Source organism: Tiliqua scincoides, chromosome 3, assembly GCF_035046505.1.
Source record: "Tiliqua scincoides isolate rTilSci1 chromosome 3, rTilSci1.hap2, whole genome shotgun sequence".
NCBI lineage: Eukaryota > Metazoa > Chordata > Lepidosauria > Squamata > Scincidae > Tiliqua > Tiliqua scincoides.
In genome coordinates, this window is record NC_089823.1 from 53,633,518 (window position 1) to 53,653,851 (window position 20,334).

Genomic DNA, 20,334 nt, shown 5'->3' on the forward strand with positions numbered 1-20,334 from the left:
CCGTTGTACAAATCGATGGTAAGACCACACCTGGAGTATTGTGTCCAGTTCTGGTCGCCGCATCTCAAAAAAGACATAATGGAAATGGAAAAGGTGCAAAAGAGAGCGACTAAGATGATTACTGGGTTGGAACACCTTCCATATGAGAAAAGGCTAAAGCATTTGGGCCTCTTCAGTCTAGAAAAGAGACGCCTGAGGGGGGACATGATTGAGACATACAAAAAGGATAGAGTGGATAGAGAGATGCTCTTTACACTCTCACACAACACCAGAACCAGGGGACATGCACTAAAATTGAGTGTTGGGTAACTTAGGACAGACAAAAGAAAATATTTCTTTACTCAGCGTATGGTTGGTCTGTGGAACTCATTGTCCCAGGATGTGGTGAGGGCATCTGGCCTGGATGCCTTTAAACGGGGATTGGACAAATTTCTGGAGGAAAAATCCATCACGGGTTACAAGCCGTGATGTGTATGTACAACCTCCTGATTTTAGAAATGGACTATGTCAGAATGCCAGATGCAAGGGAGGGCACCAGGATGCAGGTCTCTTGCTGTCTTGTGTGCTCCTGGGAGAATTAGTGGGCTACTGTGAGATACAGGAAGCTGGACTAAATGGGCCTATGGCAGTGGTTTTCAAACTCTCATGGAGAGTTTGAGCCACTGTAAGCGCTTGCGGGGCAAGGGGAGGAGGCAGCAGGGGCAGGTGGAAGGCAGCAGCGCGTTCCCCAGGATCGCACTGCTCAGGGTGCTGCAGGGGCTTGGGTGCATTTTCCCAAGCCTCCTGCAGCCTCCGCAGGGTGTGGGTAGCCTGGTGCGACCTTTGGCAGGGGATCCTGGGGATCGTGCCGCTGCCTCCTCCCTGCCTCCAGACTGCCCCCGCCCCTTAAGGGGGCAGAGGCCAGGGCCCACAGGCTGGGGCGTCGTGTCGCCCCAGTTTGAAAAGCCCTGCCCTATGGCCTGATCCAGCAGGGCTGTTCTTAGGTACAGAGAACCCTGTGGAGGGCTCCCCACACCCACTGGAGCCCCAGGACTGCAACACTGGCTGCAGGTAAGTAAAAAAAACCCTCCCGTCCCTGGTGCCAATGTGATTCTAAGGATTGTGCTATTGCCTTCACCCTTCCCCTGCCCCTTAAGGGGCCATTGGCAGGGCTTCTCAGGCTGGGGCATTGCAGTTCCCCAGTTTGAGAACCTCTGCACTCTGCACTACTACAATTTTTATGTTTATTTTATTGGTTGAAATTCCTGTTTTTTGTTGTTGTTGACTTTTCATTGTTTTCTGTATTGTGATTATAAACCACTTTGAATGCAGAAAAAGTAGGATGTAAATATTATTATTAAATGTAGACTCCACAGTTGATCTCTCCCACAGCTGATTAATGAATCACTCCACCATAAATGTGTTTAATCCTGGTTTAAAGCCACCTAACATAATCTTATCCAATGTCCCTGCTGATGCAGCTGTGCCACCAGAGTATGTGCTGCAGTCCCGGCAGTCTCCTCCAGCTAAGGCAGCATTTGTTCCCTTGCCTGGGGGTAAGCTCCGCTGACTTGATGGGTTTACTCATACCTGCACCAGAGATTTTGCTAGCACAAATCTGAACAGACCCGGAAAGGTGGGTCAAGTCCTGGGTAATAGGATACAAGTGGAGCTACTGCCACTTTAACTGACCCCCTTCACACCTCTCTCCATCCCTTTCCATCACTGCCCCGTTCCATCTATGTCTGCCCCTGCACTGGGACAGTGCAGTGCAGTGCACCAGTGCTGGGACCTCTGCAGAGGTTGATGTCACTTGGCAACCACTGTTTGTGGTCGAGGCCAGCCTGTGCTCTATGGCATGTTGCTTTTTGTGACTGCCATAAAGCGTGCTGTGCCTCTGGAACATAAGTTCTGGTAGTGCATGGGCCCACGGAATTGGGCTGTAAACTTTGCAACTGCTTCATACATCTTGTGGTAGTAAATGACTAGTAAATGACATCTTGTGGTAGTAAGACTCCAGAGGGTCTTGAATGAAACGGATTATTATTAATTATTATTATTAACTGTATTTATATACCGCTTTTCAACTAAAAGTTCACAAAGCGGTTTACAGAGAAAAATCAAATAACTAATGGATCTTTTTCAATCTGGTTTCAGGCCGGGCTTCGGGACGGAAACTGCCTTGGTCACCTTGGTGGATGACCTACGCCGGGGACTGGACAGGGGGAGTGCGTCCCTGTTGGTCCTGCTGGACCTCTCGGCGGCGTTCGATACCATCGACCATGGTATCCTTCTGGGCCGATTGGCCGAGTTGGGAGTTGGAGGCACTGTTTTGCGGTGGTTCTGCTCCTACTTGGAGGGTCGGTCCCAGATGGTGGTGCTGGGGGATGCCTGTTCGACACCCTGGCCTTTGAGGTGTGGGGTGCCACAGGGTTCAATTCTGTCCCCCATGCTATTTAATATCTACATGAGACCGCTGGAAGAGGTCATCCGGGGGTTTGGAGTGGGGTGTCATCAATATGCTGATGACACCCAGCTCTATCTCTCCTTTCCTCCAGACTCCAGGGTGGCGTTTGAGGGCCTGGAGCACTGTCTGGAAGCAGTGAGGATCTGGATGGGGGCTAATAAGCTGAAATTAAATCTGGATAAGACAGAGGCTCTCCTGGTTCGGAAATCCTCGATGCAGGTACTGGACTATCGGCTTGCTCTGAATGGGGTTGCACTCCCTCTGAAGGAGCAGGTTCGCAGCTTGGGGGTCCACCTGGATTCGCAGCTGCTCCTGGATTCCCAGGTGGCGGCTGTGGCTAGGGGGGCCTTCGCTCAGCTTCGGCTGGTGCGCCAGCTGCAACCGTACTTGGATCGGGCAGACCTGGCCACGGTGATCCATGCCACAGTGACATCGAGGTTAGATTATTGTAACGCGCTTTATGTGGGGCTGCCCCTGAAGACGGTTCGGAAACTGCAATTAGTGCAGAATGCGGCGGCCCGTGTGGTCACTGGAGCTAGGCGGTTTGACTCTGTCAGCCCGCTTCTCCGGGGGCTGCATTGGCTGCCCATTCATTTCTGGGCCCAATTCAAGGTGCTGGTTTTGACCTTTAAAGCCCTATACTGCTCTGGGCCAGGGTATCTTAGAGATCGCCTTCTTCCGTACAATCCGGCTCGTCCTCTTAGGTCATCAGAGAAGGCCTTTTTACATGTGCCGCCGCCTAAGGAGGTACGTGGGGCGGCAGCAAGAAATAGGGCCTTCTCAGTAGTGGCACTAACATTATGGAATTCCCTTCCCCTTGACTTGAGAATGGCTCCCTCTCTTGAGACCTTTCGGCGAGGCCTGAAGACATTTTTGTTTAAAGAAGCCTTCTGAGTGCATGGCCTTTTTAAACATCTTTTCAGTATCTTTTTAGTATTTTTACAGGCCTGATTCCTCTGATTTGCTACGTTTTGCTCTTTTTATCTGACCTTTTATCTGACTATGGTTTTTATGGGTATATGTTAATGTGTTTTTAATATGTTTTTATTGTGGTTAAATTATGCTTTTAATCTGTTTTTAATATGTTGTGAGCCGCCCTGGGTCCCTTTGGGGAGAAGGGCGGCATATAAATAAAGTTTTAATAATAATAATAATAATAATAATAATAATAATAATAATAATAATAATAATAATAATAGTAAATTCCATAAATTAATTATACATTTTATGAAGCAGTATGTTTTCTATCCTCATTGTACTGCCAATCAGTTCCATTTAATGACTTCAAGTTCTGATATTATGAGAGAGGGAGAAAACCTCTCTGTCCACCTTCTCTACTTTATTTGTCCCCTTTGTCATGTCCCTGTTGGTCAAGCACTGGCACCAGCTCGACCTGTTTCTCACCAGACACTCCAGCCTTCCCAGCATCAAGATCACATGCAGTTATCAGGGTGCTGCCTGCGACACTGACCACTCCCTGTGTGCAGCAGAGTGAAACTGCGAACAAAGCGACTGTATCACACGAAAAAGGAAAGAAGACCTCTCATAGACACCAGCAAGACCCTGAATCAGGGAAAAGTGGAGGAATTTGCACAAGCGCTTGAGGAAATTCTTCCAGGCCCAGCTGATGCAAATGCATCCAACAGATGGGAACATTTCAAGAATGCCGTTTACAACACCGCCTTGTCCATATTCGGCAAGAAGACCAACAAGAAGGCAAACTGGTTTGAAGCCCACTCTGAGGAGTTGACACCAGTCACTGAGGAAAAGAGGAGAGCTCTAGCAGCATACAAAGCCTGTCCCAGTGAGCGCAACCTGCAGGTCCTCTGAGTCGCTCGCAGCAAAGTCCAGCAGACTGCCAGGAGATGTGCTAACGATTACTGGCTCCAACTCTGTTCCCAGATACAGATAGCAGCTGCCACAGGCAACATCAAGGGGATGTATGATGATATCAAGCAGGCCCTAGGTCCAACAAAGAAGAGAATTGTCCCTCTGAAGTCTGCCACAGGTGAGGTCATCCAGGACTGGGCGCAGCAGATGGAACGCTGGGTGCAGCACTACTCTGAGCTGTATTCCAGAGAAAACGTAGTTACTGAAGAAGCGCTGAACAACATTGAGTGCCTGCCTGTGCTGAAGGAGCTTGACAGTGAACCAACCCTAGAAGAACTTCACGTGGCCCTGGACTCCCTTGCCTCTGGCAAGGCACCTGGGAAAGACAGCATCCCTGCTGAGGTCCTAAAGTGCTGCAAAGAGATCATTGCCACTGAGCTGCATGAAATCCTCTGTCTCTGCTGGAGAGAAGGTGGAGTACCACAGACGTGAGGGATGCAAACATCGTCACGCTCTAAAAGAACAAAGGCGACAGGCACCTTTGCAATAACTACCGTGGCATCTCTCTCCTTAGCGTTGAAGGAAAGCTGTTTGCTCGAGTTGCACTAAAGAGGCTCCAGGTACTTGCAGAGAGCGTCTATCCAGAATCGCAGTGCGGATTCCAAGCTAACAGGTCCACCACTGATATGGTATTCTCCCTTAGACAGCTGCAGGAGAAATCCAGGGAACAACAACAGCCACTCTTTATAGCTTTCATAGATCTCACAAAGGCTTTTGACCTGGAGAGCAGGCATGGCCTCTTCAAGATTCTCCCCAAGATCAGATGTCCACCCAGGCTCCTCAGCATCATCAGGTCTTTCCACGAGGACAAGAAGGGCACTGTAGTCTTTGATGGCTCCACATCAGACCCCTTTGACATCCGAAGCGGAGTGAAGCAGGGCTGTGTTCTTGCGCCAACTTTGTTTGGGAATTTCTTTGCTGTCCTGCTGAAGCATGCCTTTGGCACTGCAACAGAAGGCATCTATCTCCGGACCAGATCAGATGGAAAGCTCTTCAACCTCTCCAGACTGAGAGCAAAATCCAAAGTCCAGCTGAAATGTCTGCCTGACTTCCTCTTTGCCAATGATGCAGCTGTCACCACCCACTCTGCCAAAGATCTTCAGCAGCTCATGGATCATTTTAGCAACGACTGCCAAGACTTTGGACTGACAGTTAGCCTGAAGAAAACACAGGTCATGGTTCAGGATGTAGACTCACCTCCCTGCATTTCAAGCTCTGCGCATGAACTGGAAGTTGTCCATGACTTTGTGTACCTTGGCTCAACGATCTCTCTGACACTCTTTCTCTCGATACTGAGCTAACAATATCATCGGTAAACAAACAAACATCAGTAAACAGCTACCATGTTTTCCAGACTTGCAAAGAGAGTATGGTCCAACAAGAAGCTGACGGAACATACCAAGATCCAGGTCTACAGAGCTTGCGTCTTGACTACACTTCTGTACTGCAGCGAGTCATGGACTCTTCACTCACAACAGGAGAGGAAACTGAACGCTTTCCACATGCACTGCCTCCAACGCATCCTCGGCATCACCTGGCAGGACAAAGTTCCAAACAACACTGTCCTGGAACAAGCTGGAATCCCTAGCATGTATGCTCTGCTGAAACAGAGACGCCTGCGTTGGCTCGGTCATGTCATGAGAATGGGCGATGGCCAGATCCCAAAGGATCCCCTCTATGGAGAATTGGTGCAGGGAAAGTGCCCTACAGGTAGACCACAGCTGTGATACAAGGACATCTGCAAGAGGGATCTGAAGGCCTTAGGAATGGACCTCAACAGGTGGGAAACCCTGGCCTCTGAGCGGCCTGCTTGGAGGCAGGCTGTGCAGCATGGCCTTTCCCAGTTTGAAGAGACACTTGGCCAACGAACTGAGGCAAAGAGATGAAGAAGGAAGGCCCACAGCCAGGGAGACACACCAGGGACAGACGACATCCGCTCCCAGTGTGGAAGGAATTGTCACTCCCGAATTGGCCTCTTCAGCCACACTAGATGCTGTTCCAGAACCACTTTTCAGAGCGCGATACCATAGTCTCCTGAGACTGAAGGATGCCAATAATGTTGGTCATGTGTTCTCTAAATTAAAAAGCTGTAAATGTTACAGCCTTTACTGGTGGAGGAAGTGCTCCTGCTTCCCTGATTAGTTTTGGTTGTACCTTTCTGCACCTTTTCCAGTCTGTTATACCTTTTTTGAGATGAGTTTTACAAAATTGTGCCCAAACTTCATTCATTGACAACACAGTCCTATGCAGATCTACTCAGGAGTATGTCCCACTGAGTGCAATAGGGCTTATTGCCAGGAAAATGTGCATATGATTGTGGCTTTAATTCTAATGGTCAAGTTTTGGATGAAGTGCTCAGATTTTATGATATTTGAACATTTTGAAAGTTTGGTTTTGGCTTTAATTCTTCTTCTGACTCGCTGTTGTTCCTGAGGAGCCCATGCGCCACAGAAGTATCTGTGCTAGTGACAGAACCATTGCTGGACTGAACTATTGTGTCCCAATCAAATGCACTCCAGTTTTGGACTTTTGCTTCCATTCTTTTTGTGTCCTGAACATTTGTGTCCCAATGTTTACATTGATGGTACTTTTTTATTTTTAAAATGCAAACGTAGGGTTAGGCCAGGATGAGAGGCTTAGGATATATAACATAGGGTTTGTTGCCCGGTTATAGTGGGACAAGAATTTCCAGGGACAGCAATGACCAGGATGCATTTGACAAGGACACAATCGTCCAGGACACAAATATCCTGGTACCAACCATGCTTCCTAGGCTGCCTTGTTTCTGCTACCCTCATCTGGCAGAATGCCAGTGTATACACAAGCTACTTGCCATTTACAGAGAGCAGCTGATGGAGCAAACTATCTATTTTCCACATGAATGGGGACCAGGTTGTTACAGCATATGAGAGAGCCACAACCAAATGAGTGCCTGCTCTTTTGAACCATAGAAATGGTGTGGCCTGAGAAAACGTCCATGTGGCTGCGTTTCAAACAGTGGTGTGATGGTTTGCAAGCGTGGATTGGGTTTTATGAGAACAAAATGGTGATTCAAGCCATAATACAGGTAGCCTAAAATTATTTAGGCCTCCCCACCCCTGTCAAAAGTATGGAAAAGTGTGAATGTCTTGCAAAATTGTATTTGGAGGCTAAGCGCCAAATCCTGAACAGGGCTAGTGTTGGCACTAACCTCTAGTGCCAGTGTTGAGTGTCACAAATGTGCCATAAGGCACACCCATGACACGCTGCTCCTAGTGAGCACTAGCGCTGCCCAGTACCTGTCGGTGCTGAACCCACTGCTGGCCGGACACCACCTGGAGCTGGGTAAGAGCTCCAGGTGGTGGTGAGCGCTTTGGGAGGGGTGGAGGTGTTCCGGGGCGGGGAGGGTGGGATAGGGGGGGAACTGGGGAGGTAGGGAGTGGGACCGGTGGAGCTCTGCTTAGCTGGATCCAGAACTCCGTGTCAGGCCCTGTGGCCCGCACAGAGTCTCTCAACTCTGCACCAGCAGTTTAGCCTGTACAAACTTGAGAAGCCCTATTGCAGGGCTTGGGGCTTTCCTTGGGGGAAGGGGACAAACATCCCCCAAGGAGACCTTTGGTGGCTGCCAGGGTGCCACAGGATGCAGCAGTAGCCAGTTTGGCGCCGCTGCATCCAGCAGCAGTGCCCCCTTTCGGATTGGGCTGTAAGACTCCCTAGAAGTACTGGTGTGAATGAGAATGACTGCTACATTTTCATTCTGTTAAAGTATAACAGTAAGTTTCAAATGATCTCAAAAGATTTTGAATTTGACAAAACAAGGGCTGATTCATGGCATTGTGTGTCGATTCTGTAGGCACTAAGGCTGATCTTCGCTGTTGGCTGAGTTTATTTAAAGAGCTTTTCTAGTCACCTTTGATCCTTAGTGATTTCTCCAGATGCACAGAAGTGAACAATGTAAAAATCTTGCTGCTTCAGCAGAACAGAATCCAACTGGCAGGGAAGTGAATCTGCAAGTCATTGGTTACAGCTGTATTTCGATTTATGTGGTGGTTGAAAAAATAAATTACCAGATTAAATGGCTAAAAGGAGACTCTTTGTTAGCCCTTGTGTGGGGAATGAAAGTGTTTATGGTGCTGTTTTATACACAGACTTTGAAAAGTAAGCTGGACAAATAGTTGTGTTCAAAATCTTCCAAAGTGTTGTGCTTTCAGTGTGATTTCTTTGCAGAAGAAGCTGTATGTTTGGGGATACTGTTCTCAGCCAGCAAATGTTTTAAAGGTCTTCTGTCTTTGAGGGTGTCAGTACACTTTCTGTCTTTTTGGGCTTTGTAGTATATCAGTGGGAGGCTGTTTCCTTCAGTTTAACTCTTAAGTTCAGTAAAATACATCTTTTGACATGCCTAGAATGACATGTACAGCCAATGTCAAACTGATAACCTTCTATACTCCAGAGTTGCCTTTCATGAGCCTTTCATTTTTTTTTTTATAGAGGTGTTAGATGTAGACCTGATGCACTGGAGTTCAAGACGATACACAAGTGAATTCAGGGTATAATTGTGGCTGAACTAGCAAATTCTGTGTTTTTTAATTTTTTGCTAAATGTGCAAAATTTACATGTTCTGAAGCAGAGAGTTCCTCTTATTTTTCTCATTCAATATTATGAGTGATGAGTGAAGATCAGTGTTATGATGAACAAAAGCTACAGTGGGAGTCTGAAAACACTAGGTCCATTACAGGGCATTTTAGATACAAACTTTTGGCTCTGGTTAGTTCAGGGTCATCATGTCAAACGGGATCCACAAAATCAGAACTGCATCCATACAGTCAGGCTACAGCCTTAATACATTTGAACAGTACATTCTTCCAAGTTTTTTTGTTACAATAAATAACGTTACTCATGTTGAGTTTCCTTCATGGGCCCTGGAACCACCTTCCCAGCTCAAAATATGCTTAGCAAGTAAATGTAATGGGCTCATAAATCCAAATCACATGTTCTACATAATTTTATAATCCAAGTTTGGAAAAACAGATATCTATTGCAAAGGTTTGCATAATTAGAAGCATTCTAGATTTCATGAAAACAGATGCAGAAGATGAAAAATATGTTTCTCTACTAATATTCTGTTTGGTGCTCTTTGATAACAATTACTACATGAAGACAATTAGTTTCATTTCACAGTTATAAAACTGTCAGTGGCTGGAGGTTGATTTGAGTTACGTTTTAACCAGCAAGGCACATTTCAAAAACAAATGCCCAAATAAATATTGAAAATGATGGTTGTAATTGTGCATTGTAACCGGTGTTCTATCAAATGTAATTACTTTTCAAAATACATTTTAAGCAGCTGTTGTTCAAAAGCTAGCCTTTATCCTTGATTAACTCTTGCAAAATGCTGACAATAAATCCCAGCACCAAAGTTCCAAGTCAAAAATGAAAGCCAGAAAGTTGGCCACCTTCCATTGTAAACCACCCTCAGAAACAGTAGAAATATTGTTAATGGAATATTTCCTCTTTTATTTTCCTCGGAAGCATTATCACATTAAGAACCGGGTGACAGAAAACCATGGAGATGCAGAATAAATAACCATCAGTATTGAAAGCAGACAAAGGTGTGATTGATCTGTCTGGCATTGGCAGACTCTTTCGTTGTGTCAGGCTGTTTCTTTGATCAATGAAGGTATCGCCTCTGACCCTTAGAATCAATAGGATTGATTAAAAGGGGAAGAGAATGAACCATGAGAATGCAGGATGGGCTTTAACCTTCGGTGCATATAAAGGTTTGAAATATTAATTTTATGCATGTACTTAATGCCGAAAGCTTTATCTATGATTGTGTAAAGGGTTTCCTTGTCTTAGGCAGGGGTACTGACCTATCATTACAAATTTCTCTCAGCAGCATTTACAAAATGTTGTCCATATTATATTCACTTTCTACCCTACTAATCAGGTTGCATTTCTCTGCTTTTCAGAAACATACGCGGAATAATTAAAAATATTTATATATATAGGGACATTTTAAACTCAATAACTTTCCTTTGGAAACAGCCAGTGTGTGTGCCTAACTGAATCTGCCTCAGATTGTTCCTACATGGGATCAGCCCTATGAACAATGTAAGCAAATAGGAAATGAAAAATTTCAGGAAACGTAGGCTGCAGTCCTCATGAACACTGTCCTGGGAACAGGCCCCATTTAACACTTGCTTCTGAGTAGACCTGCTTAGGACTGGACCATTAGAGAAGGATTTCGGTTCAAGCATGGAAAAAAGAACCCCTCTGCAGCCATTTGTTGCGCTACTGATTGTGCTCAGTGTATATTGCAGCAGACACTTTTAAATATAATGCTGTTTGACCTGTAAAGAGACAAAAGAAGAATAATCGATTTCATAAATATATTCATCTTTTAAAAAATCTACAAGTAGATAAATGTATGAGCTAAATAATTTCACAACACAAAGAAAACACTGATGTTAAATTCTTTCCATTCTGATCAAACAAATGTTTAATAATTTTCTTCATGATCAGCATTCTGTGTCTTGCCGTGCTGTTTCTTAACTGAAGGTGACATTCATTATTTAGCACTGTCATATTAACAACAATACACATAAATATTCAAAGTTAATGCACCATTTTACATAGAATGTTTTTAACCTTGAACATAGCCGATTTGGGGAAAAACCTGAGAGTCATATACCATAACAAATACTTAAAATCTGCAAATACTGGTATCTATCAAGAATGATGCAGTGAAGGGTATGCTTGATGTAAAGTAAGTAGTTTTTTTGATGTGTTTTCATTCAGAGGAATCAAATGGCAAAACAGAGCAAAACAGCAGCTTCTTATACAAAGATTCCCCCCCCCCCAGTCTGCAAAGATGTCGGAACACTGCTATACCTGTTTGAATAATTGTTTCATATTATGTGTGATCTCCACAATTTAGCATTATCCAAGTGGGTATTCAGTGCATGTTTTTAAAAATAAATATAGTTAGCCTGCCATAAAAAAGATATAAGAAACAGTTTCAAAAACATCTATCTGTAGGAAAACAGAAAAAAGAATGAGATGAGTGTGAAAGGTTCAGGACCTTACAGACAGAACCATCTTTCTCTCCTGATAAAGCTCATAATGTTTTTTCATAGCATTTCTTCTCTTGTGCCTTATAATGATAGATTTTTAGGTTGGACAACTAACATCTACAACATCCATACTCACTTTTCTCAATTCTAAATTGATTCAAGTAAAGATATTGTGCTATTTCCTTTACAATTGCTCATAGTTTTACATATCTACAAAAAAGCAGGTTATAAAAGAGAAGCACTGCTATCGGTAAAGATGTTTGTTTCCAGTAAGTAGAATAGGATTACAGCCTAAGTCTTACTGAACACAGTGGGCTTACTTCTGAGTCAAGGAAATAAGACCTTGGTATTTTCAAACACCTCTAGCTATCAGTTTATTTGTATCAACTCCTGAACAATTCCCACTGTGCCATGTCTTTCTGAGCATGCAGAGTGCAGAAATTTGTTGCATCTTATTTCCTCGCCTTAAAAAATGCACACAATTCAGTGTTGAAATAGTGCATTTCTCGTGGTTCCTATGGTAATTCCTGCAAAAACTAGAAAGAAAAATATATCGCTGCATTGCAAACAGTCTTCAAATGGAAAGTCTGTGGAATCCAGACCTTGCCACTCCTTCCCTCCCCCCAGATCCCATACTTATAGAAATAGCTAGAATATCACCTCTGTTTGGGTAGCTGCAGCAATGGCTGCTCTCATTTTGCCTCTTCTCGTGGAAATGGTGTCTTCTAGTCTGGAAGCCAGTGCTGTCCCCTTGTGGATGATGAGAGCAGCTTGTAGCCTTGCCTGTGTCACGCTGTTCAGCACGCTGACTGGTGTGCCTGTTAAGTTCTCCATCTATCTGAAATTCATACCCAGCTCACTGGAATGTTTTTCCTCCCCCCCCCCTTTTTTTTTAAAATCTCCAAAGGACAGGAGCTAAAGTTCATTCTGTGTCTCATGCCACTGTCAGTGGAACTCCTCCTCAAAAGGCTGTGAAACCGAGCTCACTGAGGGCTTATATGGTAGTCGTCTTGTCAGTCTGTATAGAAACAGAGTCATTTCAAGCTGAAGAATTAATGTTTTAAAGGGTAAAGTCGTGTTTTCTAAGTGCTCAGTTTGTTACCTTACAGGAATTTTTTTTTTAAAAAAATCAGAGGTATAACCATTGGCTGGGGCACTTACACAATCCTATTTGATGTCAGTGGACACGTAAAAGGCTGTTTCCCAACCTATACATGTTTCCTCAGTAGTCTGCCCCATCTCCTTGTTAACTGCATAGGATTATAGTCTATTACAGACAATGCATTCTGTTTGGACAAGATACATCTCAAAGGATCATGTCCAAATATTTGAACATCCTTAGTTTCCCTATTGTCATAATACTTCTTACATCTCAGTTCTAAATATGTTCACCTTAAATCCTATGCATTTCAGTGTAACAAACTTTACTTGCAGTCCCATCCTATGCATATTTTCTCTGTAGTATATCCCATTCAACAGTTGTTATTCCCAGGTAATTGTCCATAAGAGTACATCCTTATTGTGCTTAGGTCTTACCAATATTAACCTTAATCCAGAGAAAGCTACATACAACACCCACTGAAATGAGTGACACTTGATCACATCATTAACTGCTTATGTTCTGTTTGTTTCAGTAACTTCAAACATCCCAAATGTTCTCTTGATTATGGCCATTATTCCCTTGCTACTATCCTATTATGTGGGAAGTACATAAGAATGTGTTATATGTAGCTCTAACATATCCTGGTACAGATGCCTAGCATTGTTTCATGGATGTATACTGTGCATCCTGTCCTCTCTGTTGTACCTTCCTAAGGTAGGTTTCATTAGGAAGCCGAATTTAGTTATTTAGTTATTTGATTTTTCTCTGTAAACCGCTTTGTGAACTTTTAGTTGAAAAGTGGTATATAAATACTGTTAATAATAATAATAATAATAATAATAATAATAATAATAATAATAATAATGATGATGATGATGATGATGATTGATGATGCTTGCAAGAGACAGAATGTACAGAGATAGAGGGAACTTTGATTTTGTGCTTAGACAGTGGCAAAGAGCATACATTTGTTCCGTGTTGGTGTGTGTGTGTGTGTGGTTTTTCTCTCATACAATATGACAGCACTTATATAACAAAGGTACAGAAATGCATGAATAGCTTTCTGCCAAAAACACCTGAGATTATTTCTCATAGCACTAAACTTGTGTAGGAAATACAGCCATTATATGCTTAATGTTCTGCAATAGCTGAAACTTTCTCTTTTTCCCCTAGAGGCTAGTGAAACGTACTTGCTAGATACTGAGGGAATTGCAAAATTAGTATTTTTCTTATGCCAGGAATATTTAGTGAAAAAGTGCTATTGTTATTTACTATGCCATTCTTATTCTTTAAATAGACAAGATGTGATTTATGAACTGTACATTCACCCCCCACCCTACCCCCCTACCCGCCCGCCCCCAAAAAAAGACCAACAGTTTTTCACGGACTAGAAAGATCTTTCAAATAAGTTTTTTAGCCAACCATTCTTGAGTAGAAGATGTTGGTTTTTGTGTGTGCCAGATCCTACACAAAGTAGGTGACTTCTGTGTACCAATGATTTTATATACATTTAATAAGGAAGAGAGAAAGACTGCAGTCTAATTCCATTAGTCCCTTCATCTTGGTAATTTCCAAAGACATTGTGAAGTTCTGTGTCAATGCATCAGTATTATTTGGTCTAACCTGCTCCATTTAGAGGTATAGTATTATATTTGTGTGTGTGTGTGTGTGTGTGTGTGTGTGTGTGTGTGTGTGTGTGTGTGTGTGTGTGTGTGTGTGTAAGATACAATCTCTTATGGGAAAAAATGTGTCCAATCCAATCTTACTCAGTTTGCTTAAAGGCAAAAATATTTACTACCTAGACAAAAAATGTGAAACGCATATCATCCCTTTTATAAGGTACAGCAATGAGAGTTAGGGATGTCTAAGGGTTAATGGTTAGAAAAGTGAAATCAGGGAGGACCTTAAACCTGAGTCTATGACAGTTGTAATTGAGCTGATTGATTACGACATCTTGACTATTGATTTAATCTAGTCTGCATTTCCCACTGGCCTCCAAGGTGCTCCCAAGTGAAGCCTTAGTACTTGAACCTAGATATTCTCCCTATCCACCACCTGGGTATAAATTTACAGAATGCACAGCTATATTTTTTTTCTTCTGGTTTTCCCTCATGCTTTTTACAGAAGTGCTTCTAATACTCAGTAGGTTAACATGTTTAACCACTGAGAATACATATAAAAGGAGGGATGAGAGTGCAAACTGAGAGAAGGGATGGAAGGAGAAAGAAAGGAAGAAAAAGCATGAGTTTGCTAGTATTTATATCTGCTGTTTCTGATTTGCAAAACTGGCATTCATTGTTTGAGAGAGAAACAGTTCAACAAGCTGGGATATCAGTAGACAGTCTGTAGTGCACACAGGCACATTTATAAAAATAGTAGCCTTTTTTCACTGTCTGATAGCTCCAGCGAGGTCCCTACATTACAGTAATTTACCCAAAGCGTTGTGAGCAACTCTGCGGAAAAAGAGAGAGAGAGGACACAGATGCAAGAATATCAAAAATACAATAACAGACTGAGCAAAGGAAGATCCAGGGATGAAGACCAGTCTATATATGTGAGGCAGTTAGACATCAGTATTTGTCACAGACCATTTATAACATTGAGGAGTTTATGCCATTCTGTGTATGTGAAGGGTTTTTGGTTGTCATTCCTCCCCACCCCCTAGTAAATCAGTGAATGCAAATTTGAATGCCACAGTACTCTAATTTTGTCACTTTTCCAAGCTGGACGTTAGGGTTCCAAGGGTTGACTGTATCTCTCTTAATTGTATACCATTTGTGGGTTTTAAAACTTTATGACAATTCCAATTGAATTGGGTGCATCATTTGTTGCAGACATAATTTTGTTTTCGGAGACAGATGCTAAAATTTGCTTTTTTTTCTCTCTACAATTTATTTACAATGTTTTTGTTTGTGCAAATGGATGCCTTTCACGTTTGCTATCCCACTTGGGTTGCCAAGTCCCAACCTTCATTGGTGCTGCAGTCTTGCACTGCATGCTGGGATCTGCCTGTGTGTTGAATGGGGGGGGGGGGTGAAGAGCTAAGAATTTCCTTTTGAGAGCAGAGTGGCGCTCCATTTTATGCAAACATTTTCTACACTGAGAAGTTATACTGAGTAAATTAATGTAATGACCTCACTGAAGCTATCAGAGAGTGAAAAAAGGCTGCTATTTATATAATTGAGCCTGTGTGTACCGCAAACAGGCTACTCATATTCCTGGTTATTGGGGCAGCTTCTCCATATGCAATAGGCTACCTTCTCCACTGCAATAAGCATGTCATATATTTTTGAGGGAGTTATCAACATTATCACCCAACATAGCATATAACGTATACCGTTTGAACAAAAAAGGAACAAACTGTATTAAAAATGGTGTTTTACAGGATTAGCATAGTGCACATAATTCCTGTATTTCACCAAAAGCTTTTTCTGTGTTTTACATGGCTCAATAAGTCTGTGTCAAATGGCTTTATATTTATTTGAATAGATACAGTGATAAAGAATACTCAAACCATGTACAGAATACAAAAAGCCTTTGCACAAATGTAATGCTACAATGGAAAATAGTGGTTCCTACTACTGTTCTTTTGTTCTCTCTCTCTCTCTCTCTCTCTCTCTCTCTCTCTCTCTCTCTCTCTCTTGCTAGCACGCAACACACACACACACACACACACACTTACACTTTGTACTAGGAAGCCTAGAACTGTCTTTTCTGCTACGGTTTTTAAATCCTGCAATTTATTAGTTCATCATCATATTAGTGGCTCAGAACCAAGCAGCAATTTGGCAAAAAGTCTCATTCCTACGAAGTGACAGTCGAACTCATTAAAAAGAAGAAGGAATAATGCTACGCAATCGTTCTCATTAGCATTAGAATTACTAATTTGGTTTTTCATTAGTTTTTTTTCCCTTTCAAATTCCAGAATAAAATGTATCAACCTTGTCGCTCGGGAGAGTTCATGTGTACAGTACTGAGGAATCCTTTCCACTCATGAATTCAGCAAAGAGAGGGGGGGGGGGGAATGAAGAAGGCGTAGAATAAATTCTAAGTCTGTAAAAGAATTGCTGGCATTATTTCTGTCTCCCTGCATCACGTGTGAGCCTGGCTTGTCTGCTCTTCCTGAGGCAGAAGATCGAGGATGAAAGTCTGTGCAGAGCCTGTTTTCACAACTGCATTTGGAGATCTGTCTTATTGATTAGGGGGAGAAAGGGGTGGGAATAGAACTGGGAGGTGAGGGGAGGACCATCAGACTACTGGCTTATTGCAGCTCAAGACATTTTCTTCCGGAAAGATGTCAAACAACTGAGATACAGCTACAGAGGAAGTAGAAAGGTGGAAAAATAAGAAGAGGGACCCTTTTAGAAGAAATGAAGGCATTTCTTAGGAGAATCCTGGGGGCTGCTTGTTCTTTTTTTCCTTCCTCTTCCAGCGTCTGACCTGCAAGGGCTGGAGTGACAGCGTCAGGCAAATGCTGCAGTCCAGCAGGTCTGGCTGAGGGTGGATGCTAGACAGAGAGAGGGAGAGAGTTAATGTTAATGATGAGTGCAGTGCAAATTCCAGCTGATATCACCCCCTCCAGTACAACCGCTCTGAGTCAGCATCCGTTGTTTTGCCTTGCCTTTTGTGTGTGTGTGTTGTCTGTCTGTCTGTCTGTCTGTGTGCGTGTGCGTGTCTGTCTCCGTGTGTCTAAGCAAGCATGCCTGCCTGCCTGTGTGCACACGCATATGCATGCAAGGTAAAGCCCAGTCAGTCAGTGAGAAGCAAAGGTACGTTGGAGAGTAGCGAAAATCTGACTGATTTCCATCTACTGAGCATCAGATGTACTCCCTAAGGAGGATGGGTCTATGTGATGGGGGTGGTGTAATTATGTTAATGTCATATTTATAGAGGGGCTAGATTTTTCTCCCTAATTGTTGGTTTGAAAGCTACGGTCAAAAATTGCTTTGGCAAACCATATTTCAGTTATAACAAAAAGCAGGATATTATTATTTTAATGCTTAAAAAATTATGGTGCTGCTGCTGACGGTTTGCTTTAACTATTTCGTGCCTGAGGCATAATAGTTCGGACTATACTGCAGAACAAATGACAAAGGAAAGATGTGATTGTGTGATACTATATTTTTGTTCCTCAGTCAAAAATATTTAAAGGAATCCAATATGTACTGAATCCAGATGTGTTGAAATGGGGAGGGTGGAAGGGACCAACAATGGGGGAAGAGGGTCAGTTAGTCAATATTTTCTTTCATTTATTTTTCTGTGTAGATTATCAAGCATGGATTAACTTGTTCTATGACTTGAGATTCAAATTATTTTGATTACTGTTATTGTTTTTTCTCTCTCTCTCTTTCTCCACTTTTCCCCTTTAAAGCTGAACTACATCGGGAAGGCAGTCACGAATGAGTTACACACACCAGGCTCTACTTCAGTGGCCAGGACCTGTATGGCTGCTGATTCTTTTGGCTCTGGGTTCTTCTGCCGAACATCATGGATCTGTTACTAAAGTAGACATTTTCTTTACCATCCCACAAATGAGACTAAAAATGCCAGAGGCGGGAGAATGTGACTCTTTGCAGCACTGTGGCTGTGTCATTAAAAGCCTTCAACTTTAAAAAAAAAAAAAAAAAAGCAAAATAATTGGGGAATCAGTCGGTTTTTTCTAACTGTATGAAGAATATTTTGAAAAGCTCAAATGTGGCTGAAGTGACCTGGCACAAAGAAATGACAAGTTGCTGAAAGTCACTGTGCTCTGCAATTGAGGAAGTGACAAATATCCACTTCAGAAGGCAGAAGTTTTCCATAATAGTTGACAGATAAAATAATTCAAATATGGGGGGAACATAAATGGTGCCCCAAGGGCATTCTTGCTCTACAATGGCAGAAAGTGCCAAATGTGTGAGGGCCCACTTTAACAATGGTACTGGATATATAATGCTGAACTGTTTAATCTTTGTTTAAGCTACTGGAAGAAATGGAAGGAAACTGTGTACAAGTCTGCATGAGGCCGATTTTAATCTGTTTTTAGCCTCCTCGTCTGACTTTTTTTGCATGCACAACTTTGATAGCCTTAGAGATGGGAGTTTTGAATTTCCTACGCATGTCTTGCTAAGGCAACTCAAAGTCTGTTTTGACAGTGCTAGTGCTGCCTATCCGTGTTCGATCTTCCAAATCTATCATAAGATGTTTAAAAAATAAAAATAAAAACAAGAACAAAGCCCATTCTGATTAATTGAAGAAGAATACGACTGGATTTTATCGGACTTTTCCTAGTCCCTGAGACCCTAACTTGTGAGGTTTTTTAGCAACAATCACAAGTCAGGCTCTTGGGACCTAGGCGGAGGGGAACCAGCAACTTTGGACTTATTGATTAATTTATCTACGATATTAATAGGACAGAAAGTCATTTGCCTGTGGAGAAGGTGTGTGAACTGACAGTCGGATGTTTGGGCCTCTCAAGGAATGTATCATGTACATGTACAATGTACAGGTGGTGACATATGCTCCATAGTTTTGTATAGTCATATACCTGCATTGTACTATGCTCTTAATGTTTTGCATTAATGTCAGGCAATGGTTCGTTCTGGAAAATAAAGCAACTCTACTCTTAAATGATGAAAAAATGGGTGCTTTTTATGCTATGTTCACACTGATAGGGAGGCCCAACAACCAGCTCACTTTTTAATTAGAATTTTGATTAAAGTGAATTGGTCTTTTGTGTAACTTTTCCCAATATTTTTAATGCTTAACTCTTGCAACTTTTCTCTTTATAGCCATTATGACAACATATTATAATACAATTTTTAAATAATTTAATTTTTAAGTATAGCATAAGACTGCTGTCAAGTGTGTATACTTTACTGCAATCATTTTATTCCGTTTTCCATCTAACATTCAATTGCTTAGTTTCTACCTCTTATTTCATATCTTAGATGCCACTCATCTAAATGTGTTGGCCTTCAGGTCACAATGCCATTGAGGTGGACCATTCAGCAACTTGATGATGAGAAATCATATAAAGGCAGAGGCACTTTGTGATCTGTGTTAGACTTAATAGAACTGAGTAGTAAAACTGTTTTGAATATATTTCTTATCATGTAATTACTGAATCATTATTGAATCCTTAAGCCTTTTTCAACTTCCTTTATACCACATCACTTTCCCCTTCCTCTACTGTGAAATATTTGAACTTTGCAAACTGAAACAAAGGCTTTGCACATCACAAGCATTCAAACAATTCTACATTTTGGATGATATTTTGGGTCCAGCAGATTCTTTTCCCCACAAGTGTGGGCGGAACTGTTTTACTGTCAGCATCAACATTGTCACTACAGTACATATTTCTTATGTTGCAGAATAACTCAGTAGTTTGTTCAGCAGGTTGGGATAGTTGTTAAAAAGTTACAAATAAAAAGAGATTTTTTTTAACAAACTCGTTTTTGGCAAAAGCATGACACAATACAAGGCAACAATAAGTCTTTGTAAATCCATTTTTTCAGATTTATAACCTTGATCCAGCTGTGGTCTTCTATATGCCAATCTATGTAGCAATCTTCTAAAATCATCTATATGTCTAAAACCATGGGAGAGATATAAGCTGCTCTCGACTAAGAGCGTGTAAAAATACTTTTAAAATAAGTCTCAAGAAGCTGCCCCCATGCTATAAAATAAATGGAAGGACAGCAGTCTAGGCACACACAGATCAATTTACTGAGCATTACTGCTATACACCCTCATTCATTTGATTTGGACCCGAAAAAATCCATAATCATTCTATATGTATGATAGTAAAAGTAAAAATACTTTTGTACCCACAGAACCAACTTCAACCCCAGAAAGAATACAGA

The 20,334-nt window shown here is 42.2% G+C and overlaps 1 long non-coding RNA gene across 4 annotated transcripts in view; it reads left to right on the top strand.

The window, feature by feature from the left end:
* LOC136645417 (uncharacterized) overlaps nucleotides 1–20,334 on the top strand; it is a 398,421-nt gene that overhangs the window by 300,632 nt on the left and 77,455 nt on the right. Inside the window, exon 5 of one of the 4 annotated variants that reach the window (XR_010794129.1) lies at nucleotides 17,862–20,310. The exons of the other annotated variants lie outside the window; for them this stretch is intronic. This is a non-coding gene — a long non-coding RNA (uncharacterized lncRNA). Of the gene's footprint in view, nucleotides 1–17,861; nucleotides 20,311–20,334 lie in introns of those variants that run through there. 4 annotated transcript variants of the gene reach the window in all.